The sequence below is a fragment of the Henckelia pumila genome, chromosome 3 (assembly GCF_033568475.1).
Source record: "Henckelia pumila isolate YLH828 chromosome 3, ASM3356847v2, whole genome shotgun sequence".
In the NCBI taxonomy this organism is placed as follows: Eukaryota; Viridiplantae; Streptophyta; class Magnoliopsida; order Lamiales; family Gesneriaceae; genus Henckelia; species Henckelia pumila.
Genome location: NC_133122.1, coordinates 9851091 through 9863305, shown reverse-complemented (window position 1 = coordinate 9863305; position 12215 = coordinate 9851091).

Sequence of the window (12215 nt, the reverse complement as noted above, 5' to 3'; positions counted from 1 at the left end):
ATCGGTCTACTACACCCTTGATATTTATTCATTCAATCATTGATTGCCTAAAAATAATTTATCCTATCAAATATTCATCATTGAAAATTTAATTCCTGTTTTACCTTAATCTTAGTTAATAAGACAACAACGTTCTAGATTTACCCTTACCAATAAATCAACCCGGATACCAGCAATCAAGATTTAAATTTAAGGTAGCATTCAAATGAGTAAAACTGATGAATCTAGACAACACAAATACCAGCGATTGTATTTAGCCTAGTCAATTGTTGTTCCTACGATTTAATAAATTCACCAGCAGAAAATATTAAACGCAGTTGCTTCGCAAATTAGTTGATTCAAAAAATTACGGATTTGAATTCTAATTTATCTATAGTTTGTATAACAAAATCATAGGGTGATCAATCCTAAAATCTCATACACAAGCATGAAATAAAACAGAACAACTTTTGAAACTCAATAAGAATTAAACACTAAAAAATTCGAATCTCATGAATAAACAAAATCAAGGGCTTGTATTCCTCAACCAAGCTCTAAAGTTTAGCTACAATGATTCATGAAAAACCAAAGAAAAATCAAAAGAAAAGAAGAAATCTTGAGAAAGTTGGAATACAAAAACTAGCCGCCAAAGGAGAACTTCAAAGTCTGATAATTAATGTCTGAAAAATGGAATAATAAAACCTATTAAAAGCTAGAGTCCAAAATAAAAGAGTTTTCAAAATTACAAATTCATTCTCGGAAAAATCGTCGCGCTCGATCGACTGAGTTGGAAGGATCGAGCACGACCAAAGTTATAAACCTACTGCCTTTGATTTCTCAAATGCGCGCTCGATTGGCTGAGTTGGAAGGATCGAGCGCGACCACTAATTCGATCCTACTGACTTGTAAAAATCTTCCTTTCGCTCGATCTGTTGAACTGGACCGCTCAAGCGCAACAGGAAACTAAAATTGAAACTGCTAAAAGTCCAGAACGGACTAACGCATATCAACCAAAATTTATGAGAGGAAATCGAGGTCAATATCACAATCAGCGTCATGTTCAGAAGAGATGTAGGCAACTCAAGGATATTGGAAAGGTAAAACAACATATGGTATCACAAGCACTTCACACTCCACGACCTAGGGCACAAAATTTAGTACGACCTATAGGAACACTGAAACTGGTAAACTGGTCAAAGTATTCCAGGTTTGGGTTCCTAAAGGATTAATCCCTCGTGGACCCAAATAGATATGGGTACCAAAATTATTCAACTTTTTGAATGCAGGTAACAGGTACTAAAGGAAGACTGGATGAATCATGGTACTTAGACAGTGGATGTTCGAGACACATGACTAGAAATGATAAACTACTGTTTGAACTTACTAAGTGCAATGGTCCAACTATCACATTTGGTGATAATTCGCAGGGTATGACCGTGGGTAAGTGTAAGATTATCCACAGTAACATAATCATTAAAGATGTTCTGCTATTTGAGAACTTGAAATACAACTTAATTAGCATCAGTCAACTGTGTAATTATGAATACTCTGCTGAATTTCAAAAACTCATGTGTCTCGTTAAAAATGCTTCTGGTGACATTATCTTGACAGGAAACAAATGTGGAAACACATATAAAGTCTGCTGGAACACTCAGTCTAGCAAATCAGTTTGCCTCGTAGCTTCCAAATCTAAACACAATTGGATTTGGCATAAGATACTTAACCACCTTAACTTCAAATATATTGCCAGTCTGAGTAAGCTTTATCTAGTAACAAGACTGCCTAAAATTAATTTTTCTAAGGATAAAGTGTGCTCAGCTTGTCAATTTGGAAAACAAGTTAAGTCATCTTTTAAAAACAAGGGTTATAACTCATCTTCCTGATGCTTGGAACTGTTGCACATGGATCTGTTTGGTCCAATACAAGTAACAAGTTTAGGAGGAATGAGATTTACTCTTGTCATTATTTATGACTACTCGCGTTTTACCTGGGTCATTTTCTTAAAATCCAAATACCAAACTGCTTCTCAACTAATCTAGACTTTTAAAAGACTTTTTAATGAAAAATCAAATAAGATTGACAGAATCAGGAGTGACTGGGGAACTGAATTTGTCAATCAAACTTTGTCTTTGATTTTAGAGTATTATGGAATCAAACATGAATTTTTAGCAGCTAGAACACCACAACAAAATGGTGTTGAAGAAAGGAGAAATCGTACTTTGAAAGAAGCTGCGAGTACCATGTTAGCTGATTCTAAAGTGTCTCAAAAATTTTGGACAGAAGCTGTGAACACCACTTGCTATACTCAGAACAGATAGATGATATGTAAGAAATTTTTGAAAACTCCATATGAGATCTGAAATGGTAAACAACCGAATGTATCCTACTTCATGATATTTGGATGTAAATGTTACATTCACAATAATGGTAAAAATCATCTGACTACATTTGATGCAAAGTCAGATGGGGGCATATTTATTGGATATTCCTCAATCAACAAAGCTTATAGAGTCTTTAACAAGAGAACTTTGAATGTTGAAGAGTCTATCCATGTGATATTTGATGAAGATATATCAACTAAAATCTCAATTGATTCCGATCAAATCTCAGATTTATTTCAGGAAATACAACTGGAAGATGATAGTGAAGATGATTCCTTACCAATTATCAGAACATTTCAAACTCCAAAACCTGAATTAATATAATCAACAGTTGAAAGAACTCAAACTGAACAACCAGTTGATACTCAACAAACTCATCCAGTTGAGGAAGGTAAAGAACACCAACATGAAGCTCAAGAAAGTCAGTTACATAATGAGAATATAGAGGTTGGACAAGAAAACATAAATGATCAAGCTCGGGAAGAGACAGTAAACAATGAAGGTCAACTCGGACCCAATCTCAAGTGGTATAAAAAGCATCCACCAAATTTGTTGATAGGAAATCCTGTAGCACCATTAAGAACAAGAGGACAAATGATTAAAGAACTACTTCATGCAGCCTTCATATCACTGACAGAGCCAAAGAAAATAGAAGATGTGTAGTGGCCCGTATCCAAAACTAATGATTAATGAGTAATGAGTAATTAAATCGTATAATCATGTCGGGATTAAGTAAAACATGATTAAGGAAATTCCAGAAGGGTTAACGGATTTCAGAAATGGATCCAGGACACTCGAAAATGGCTTAGAGGGTTTCATGACTCGAGTGGGATCGGAACCACCGATCCAGGATCGGAGCCTCCGATCTTGGTGAGTTCGGAACCACATCGGAAGCAGGGAGATCGGAACGTCCGATCAGGATCGGAGCTTCCGATGGCTGTCGGTGACAGGTGTGTGGTTGCATGTGGACCGAATTGACACGTAGCGAACGGAACTTCCGATCGGGGAACGGAGCTTCCGATCTAAACGAACGGAACTTCCGATCGAGGAACGGAGCTTCCGATCGATGCCTATAAATATGAGGTCCGAGCTCCTCATTTCTTGCCAATTCCGAGTTCCTCTCCTTCGCCTAGTAGCTCTATTTTAGGGCTTTGGGTACTCTTATTTTAGAGTTGGAGTAGAGAATATATTTTAGTATAGTCAGACAGTGTCTGACATAGTAGCGGAGCAGCGCTCGTGTAGCGGAGTAGTGCTCGAGGCTGTGGAGCTGCAGCAGGGGTGTGCCCCTAATTGCGGGATAGTCGCCATCAGTGGGCTGACGACGGACGCAGGTATAGCTATGGTCTCCTTAAATTATTTAGGAGTATGCAATAGTTTAGTTAAGGCTTTCAGAGCTTATTGAATGATGCATGGGTATTTGCATTGTAGACTTGATGATAGGCTTGGAACCTAGAGTGGGAATACTAGGACTGCCTTAGAAAGGTACGTAAGTACTGACTGAGATTGCCAGCGGATATGCATGCTTATATGTTGCATTTATGTGTTTGCATGTTATCATTGTTATGCGGCATGTGCATATCATCTTGTGCCTGTACATCTGTATATCTTTCGAGATGAGCCAGTTAGGGTTGCTCAGCCCTGTTAGGACGTTTGATATCGAGTACCCTTAGGTACTGATACCTCGAGGACTCCGCGGTCCGCGTCCGGGATTCGGGAATGAGTGGTCGCACACAGTGGTTAGCTACCCCGATGTGACGAGCTTATATCCCAGGCACCAGTTTGAGCAGTTTGTATACAGTTATCCCAGATATGGATACCCTGTCATTTGCATGCATCATATTTGTATGTTTATCCGTATTTGCGTATTGAGCTTAGAGCTCACGTTTAGTCTTTTCTGTATATCTGGACACCCTATTCGACGGGGCAGATTTAGGTGCAGGGTTTGAGCACCAGGAGCTTGGAGTAATCAATGACCTTGAAGACAGCAGGATTAGCTGTAGGTTTTATTTAAAGTTATTCGATTGGGTTGTATGATCGAATCTGTTTAGCCGGTTGTATTCCGCCGGTCTTTTTGTATTTAAGTCTTCCGCAGCGATGTTATTTAATGCATGTTTTATTATGCTCTTAACCCTGATTAGGTAGTGGATCCGGGTCGGGTCGCTACATTTATTGGTATCAGAGCAATGCATGCAAGGTGAAAGAGTGGGTGCCCGGTGAGCCAACTTGTGGCTAAGGGCTTTGATGACTCTTTGTATAAACCATCTTTTGTTTAATATAATTTACACTTTTATTAATGGCAATGACTTTATCTTTCTTCATATTGTTATATTGTGATATACTATTGTTGTTTGATAAAGACCTTGAATATACTATAGTATATGTAAGATGTGGTAGAACATGAGGATGTCTATCATGAAACACATCTTATAGTCACTGTATATTCTAAACTGTTCCTAGTCGATTGAGCCGTCCGATAATAAGGATAAGGATCGCTCGAGTTTGAGACTAGCATTTGCGATGCAGAGTACCACGTTTCATTGGTAAGGAACATAGAGATGTTCGAAGCATGCAAATGGATATTCATATGATGAATGATCGAACTACCCTATCCGGACTTTCCAAGTGGTTATCACTTATCGAGTGGATATAGTCCGCGGTTTTGGTTGTACACCATTAGTCCTTATTACTTGAAACATCATTGAGACTCTATATGCTAGTACTGTGCTTTGACTCGTTTACCGACTCTATTGGGGTCATCAGGTGTCGGGATTGGGTACAGTTACAACACATATAGGAGTCGATGCTTTGTTGTCAAGGATTCACCACATACTTGCGAGTGTGGATATCCTATGCGATCTGAGGAGATATTAGTGTGACGAATCTCTGGCCAGAGTACATGATGTGATTTAAGAAATGGTTTCTTAGTAGCACATGCGATGTCACTATTTGATCTTCAAGATGCATTGCATAGTTATCGAATCTCGAGCGACTCTCGATATACCAATGGTTGTTGATTCGATCGGGATATATGGATGAAGGGACCGTACTGTACGCTAACCAAAATCTATTGGTTCTTGTAGGCACTATCAGTGATACCTAGGGAATCATGGGGCGATGTTGCTAGACGCTCATACCATGATTCGATGGGCAAGTCAGAAATTGTTGTTCCGAGTCACAAGGAGTTGTGAGCCCACGGCTAGCTGTATCCCTGAACCATTGAGGGTCACACAGTGTAATGGATTTTTGATCCCCGTTGAGATAGTTAAATTTAATGAACGAAGAAGTTGGACTTCTTATTTAAGAGTAGAGGAGTAAGATTTCCTAAAATGACATAGGGATGGCCATTTTTGGAAATCACTGAATTCGGATTCAGAAAAATTTATCTTGACTTTAAAAGGTGCAGAAATGGTTTCTGTGCACATTGGTGAAATCGGTTTATCAATCGGAGTCACGATGAATTTTATATTAATTTCTGAACATGAGCGCTTTGCTTGTCGGGCTTGAACTTATGACTAATGGGCCCTAAGCTATTAGTGGCCTACATTATAAATAAGTTATTGCAGTACAGAAATTACATACAACAGGTCACAATTTTCGAAAACCTAAGTATTTTCTAACAAGAGTGGCCGCCCCCCCCCCTTTCTACTCGAGAAAAATCCAGCCTGTGATTTTGAATTACAGTCTGGTTTAACGGATCAAATTCGTTAATCTCTTCGTAGAAACTTCTGATAGATTTTCTAGTGCAATCTATCAGAGGGATTAAATATCCGTTCGTGGACCTGATTGAAGAACAGTTCGTCCATCAGTTCCAGGGATATACAACAAGAGCAGAGAAATCTGTTGGTGTCCAAAATCTCGATTCGAGATTAAAGGTAAAAATTTTATAATTGTTATTTAATTTTTACACACACAATTTAATCGTAAGGTTGATACCTATTATGGAATCGTTCCATACAAAATTTTAAACTTCCGCTGCACCGGGTATCAATCTTAATTGATCTGATCGCCGCGCTCTACAACAGTGGTATCAGAGCCAGGTTGCTCAGATCAAGCGATTAAATTAATCAATTGTACAAAAATTTTTTAGGCCTCGGTTTTTGAAACAAAATAAATATTTTAAAATAAAAATATTTTTTTCGGGCAAAAACCCGGGCAGCGATTGGATCGCTGCCCGGGGCAGGGGCAGCGCTGGGCGCTGCGCAGGGCAGCGCTCGGCGCTTCCCATGGGTAGCGATGTGATCGCTGCCCAGGGCAGCGATCGTCGCTGCCCTAGGGGCAGCCGGGCTGCCCGGCCCGAGCCCTACGGGGCGCGCGAAGCCCGGGAATGTCCCGGGCGGCCCGCGGAAAAATTAATTTTTAATTTTTAAATTAAATTTTAATATGTTAAAATTCTATTTTTGGTCCGATCGAAAATCGTTTTTGATTGGTCCACGAGGCGTCGGATCGAATTGTTCGAGTCCGGAAATTTTAAAAAATTGTTTTTGGATAAATTTGAATTTTTGGAAAATTTTAATATTTTATCCTTAAATTGAATTTTGAAATTAATTATTTTTGGTACAATTGATGATAAGATATGATCTTATGGATATATTGAGTAAAATATGATTTTATGTATAAAATTGGATTTTATAGATAAAATAGGATTTTATTTGATAAAAAGATAAAATATGATTTTGTATGTAAAATAAGATTTTATGTATAAAATATGATTATATCCTTTTAAATTTAAATTGCCATTGCATGTTATCCAATAAATTAATTTTGAATTAAATGTTATTGGATAAGGATGATCGATTGCCATGACCAATTTTGTAGGTGTATGTTAGGAATTTACATTTGTTTTATTGTTGTTGGTTTTATTAATGGGCCTGGTTTATGGCCAAATATGAATGTCATATGTAATAAAAGTGGGCTTGGTTTATGGCATGTTCCCACCCCTTAAAAATGTATCCCCTACTTGTCACTGTTATTTATTGTAAATACAATAGATTTAGTGGGAGATCAAGATTTGAAGATGGAGGTGGGCCCAGCAGACAATAAAGACAGAAGAAATGTAAAATGGAAGCAAATGTAATAGGATTGCATTGCATACTGCATATTACCTAGGATTGGACTAAGACTCGTGATTGGCAACCACGGGTCGATTAGAAATGGAATCGATCATCCTATATAATATGTGATATTATAGTTGTATGCATGTTTTAGACATAATTGTGTGAATCCGGCAAGCATACAAAAATTTTAAAAATGATGAGACAAATTTTTTATAATGAAAAATCCCTCATTTTAAATATGATTTAAAATTGATATCAAGATAAATTAAGGAAATTTAAATTTGTTTAAATGTTCCTACCTTCCATCAACGATCAATGTATGAGATGCTACCCACGGATACGGTCCGGCTCATATTATTGGGGGGGCCCGTTCGTCGGAAAGCTGTACATTGGATCGACACATGTTGTAAGTTGGGTGGAACTCCCATGGGATCGGCTCATATTATTGGGGGATCCACATGGCGACCGTCCATCACAACTTAATATTGATGGGTCATCTTGACATGTCACAATAATCGGCGTCATATTATTGGGCCCTTATTGGACATGAGGTAAAAACATGGAGTTTGCTTTGGAAGCAATTGGGCTCTACCTTTTGAAAATTATGGTTGGCTGATATTATTCGGGATCATAAGTTTGTCAATTGGACTCCATGTTCTCACTAAGGAAAACAGTTTCCCGTTTTCACTAGAGGGTAGTGAAATCGTTAAAATAGTGGGAGTGAGATTCATAAAATAAATTTCGCCTATTTTATGTCTTAGTAAATTGCTTAAACAATCACTGATATTTGTCTGTTTCTTTTCAGTATTTCATAAGATGAATTCGCGTAATCCACTTTTCTCGATCCTCGAACAAAATAAGTTGACTGGCGCAAACTATACGGAATGGTTCCGTAAGTTGAAGATTGTCTTGACTTCGGAGAAGATGCTCTACGTGTTAGAAAAATCTCCTCCGAAGGAAGCACCAGCTGACGTAAGTCCGGAGGAGTTAGCCAAGCTTGATACATGGTGGGACCATGATATCAAGACCAAATGCTATATGCAAGCCTCGATGTCTGATGAACTCCAGAGGCGATTTGAGGACACCGTGAATGCTACTGAAACGACCCTAACTACTCGCTACTAGACTATAATTAAAAATAAAGGAAAATTACGGATTTTTAAAAAAATTTTGCCATGACCTATTTGTAAAACAAATAAGCCATCAAGACTCAAACAGCAATTTAAATAAGGAAAGAAAATTGACTTCAAAACTTAAGTGCGTTAAACATAAACATGCAATCCTAGTAACCACCTCCCGGTTACAGCATAAAGTAAACTAAAGCATTTAAAATTAATTCCAACGATAATCATAAACTTGCAAAAGCGGAAAACGTACTTCAAAACATAAGCTGTAGCACAGGGAATGCACATCCTGGCTATAAATACTACAAGATCTCAAATAATACTTCATTATTACAAATTCGATAACTGTGCGGAAAAACATAAACTAAAAGGAAGCAACGGTCACTGGGCCTTGCACTACCGATGGCCTCATCCCAGTAGATCACGCCCCTCCGTCTCCTCCACGAAATCCTCACCTGCAAACATTCAAGCATAGTGAGTCTAAAGACTCAACAAGCATAACTAGGATAATAACAAGGGTTTAAAATACGTGATGCAAAAACTCAACTTAAACTGTAATATGCATGAAACTAGAAAGATATAGAAATCATGCATTAATGAACTCACACTATGATAAACTTTAACTTTCATAACATTCAACTTAGACTCATGCATAACTGAAAGACTGACATCTATGCAAAACGAGTCAACTAAAATTGTGAAACTTTAACTTTTAAACTTTTCTTTACTTTTTCCTCATAGAAATCTGATCCCTGATTTGTGACCCTTTGTTTCGATCATGATCATGGCTGCAGTGCACTATGCCGGCAAGACGACGAGATTTCTCCCGACGAACTTAACCCCTCTATGGCAAGGAGACCGAGATGCCTCCCGATCCCACATTGCCCCTCTGTGGCAAGGGTAAACAAGATGTCTCTTGCTCCTTGCCTAACCTCTATAACCTCTTGGTGAGTAGACCGAGGCATCCCCCGGCCTAGCAACACCCCTCTTGTCACAAACAGATCACTTCATTCAAAAATATTTGCTTTCTTTTCCCTTTTCATTTATAAAGACTCAACTCATACATTAAATGGCATGCAAACAAGTAAACTTCCTTTTTTCTTTATTAAACTCAAGAACACGTCAAATGCACACGAATAAGCAATCTTTAAGACATGAGACTCGACTCGAAAATGTGAGTTTAAGGTGGATGAGTGGCTGCCCCTAAGTCCAAAGAAGACAACTTACCCAACAAAATCCTCAAACTTGACTTAACTCGAGCAAGTAAACCGAAAAGCCCTTAACTTTGTCATGCCTTATCCAAAACCCGTCCCGCTTGAACCGACACTCAACAAACACTCCAAATCATCCCAAGGAATAGGTGGTATCATCAAAAGATCAAAAGAGCAAATTTACAAAACACAAAAATCGGACAGCCCCTATTCAAAGGAAAAATCTGCACTTGCACCCAATTTTGTAAAATCCATAACTCACTCAATTCTTATCCGATTCGAGCCCATTTTATGTCGACGCGACCACAACGACACGAACTTTACTATGGTTCAGACCAAACCCTGCCCAGACCTCAGACCAGACCTGCCCTGCCCCGAACAGTACTGCCCTGCACTTCTCACCTTCCCATTTCCGACAATTCAAACACTTAGCCACTTCCCTCAACTTATCTCCACACCAAACACCCAAACACCTCCAATACCTTCTCTTAGAACTTTTCCCAAACACTTGGGCTACACTCAATCCACACTTTCACAACACATAACAAGAACAACAAGATTTAACCATCAAAACTCCAAAATGTTGAACAATCAATCAAGACCAATGCAAGACCATTAAATACTTCAACATCAAATAAATTTCAGCCCCTACACATGCAACATTTCGAAAATTAGGTCCATATACAATCTGAAATTTCGAATTTTGGCAAGGACACTCAATTAATTCCATGTCAATGCACATATACTCAACATTAATCCACATAAACTCAACTCCCTAACATATTTAGAAAAAATCAGCCCCTAAACATGAAAAATTCGAAACCCTAACCTTCTAACAACATGCATTCTCGAAAATATTGCAAGAAATCATAAGGGTGGGGGTAGATATTGCTTGAATGTGAGCCCAAAGGAGTAGCTACACTTGCCTTTACCAAAAATACCTAGAACTCGAAATCAAGGAGAGGAGAAGAAGGTGGGATTTCAACCAACACACCAAGCTAAGCACCTAGGGGCTTCTCCGGCGGCTGGGAACGGCGGCAGGCGGCGGCAGACGGGTGGCTGGCGGCGGCGAGCGGTCTTCTTCAAGGGAGAGGGGAGGAGGCGGCTAGGTTAGGATTTTGGGGAGAGGTTTTGGTTGAGTCTTGATTTTCTTTTTATTGTAATGTTTTAAAAATGATAGTGTAAGTTAAAAGTTTAGTGTATTGTGTGTATTGTGTGTAGTGTTTTAAAATTCCACTTGTACTAGCAAAAGTACTACTTGTACTATTAAAACTTTTTACCTCAAACTTTTTGCTATTTTCAAACTTCTAAATTTAAAATTTCAACTCACAACATTTTGATTGAAATTCCACTAACCCGGATTTAATAAAATCCTATTTTATGAAAAATTTAGGAAATAACCCAAGAAAATGATAAAATTGCTTTTTGACCCCTAAAAATTCAAAATTTGCATTTTTGGCCAAAACCCCCCTTTTACCTCTAACTTAAAATCTTAAAATTAAAAATCTTGAAAATAAACCACCGAAGCCCACCGTCGTTGCCTGCCGGGACAGAAACTTACTAGACCAAACAATTCAAGGCATTTAATCCAAATAAATCGAACAATTCTATCTTTAACTAAAACTTAAACAATTAACTTCAAGAAATAAAAATATAAATACTAAAAATAATTTTAGGCATGATTTTCAAATTTTAGAAGTTCTTGGTGCTACAATTCCTCCCTCCCTAATAAGAAATTTCGTCCTCGAAATTAAAACTTACCAAAAAGCTTCGGATATCGAACTTTGATATCTGCTTCTGCTTCCCAAGTGGCCTCTTCATCCGAATGGTTTTGCCATCTCACCTTGATCATTGGAATCGACTTGTTACGGAGTCTTCTCTCCTGTCTATCCAAAATCCGGATGGGCTTCTCCTCATAGGTCAAGTGAGGAGATAGCTGAAGCGGTTCCGAACTAAGCACATGGGATGGGTTCGAGATGTACTTCCTCAACATCGACACATGGAAGACATTATAGATCTTATCAAGGTTAGGCGGCAAGGCCACTCTATAAGCCAGTACCCCTACCCTATCCAAAATTTCGAAGGGCCCTATGAACCTCGGTGCCAACTTCCCTTTCTTTCCAAACCTCATCACACCCTTCATGGGTGCAATACGGATAAAAACATGATCACCCACCGAGAACTCCATGTCTCTCCTCCGGTGATCAGCATAGCTCTTCTGCCTACTCTGGGCAGTCCTCATCCTATCACGGATCTTAGCCACTACCTCGGTGGTCAACTGAACAATCTCCGGACCAAAGTCTGATCTCTCACCTATCTCATCCCACAACACTGGAGATCTACACTTCCTCCCATATAGTGCCTCGTAGGGAGCCATGCCAATAGTGGACTGAAAACTGTTATTATACGCGAATTCCACTAGTGGTAGTCTCGACTCCCAACTACCTTGAAAATCAATAGCACAAG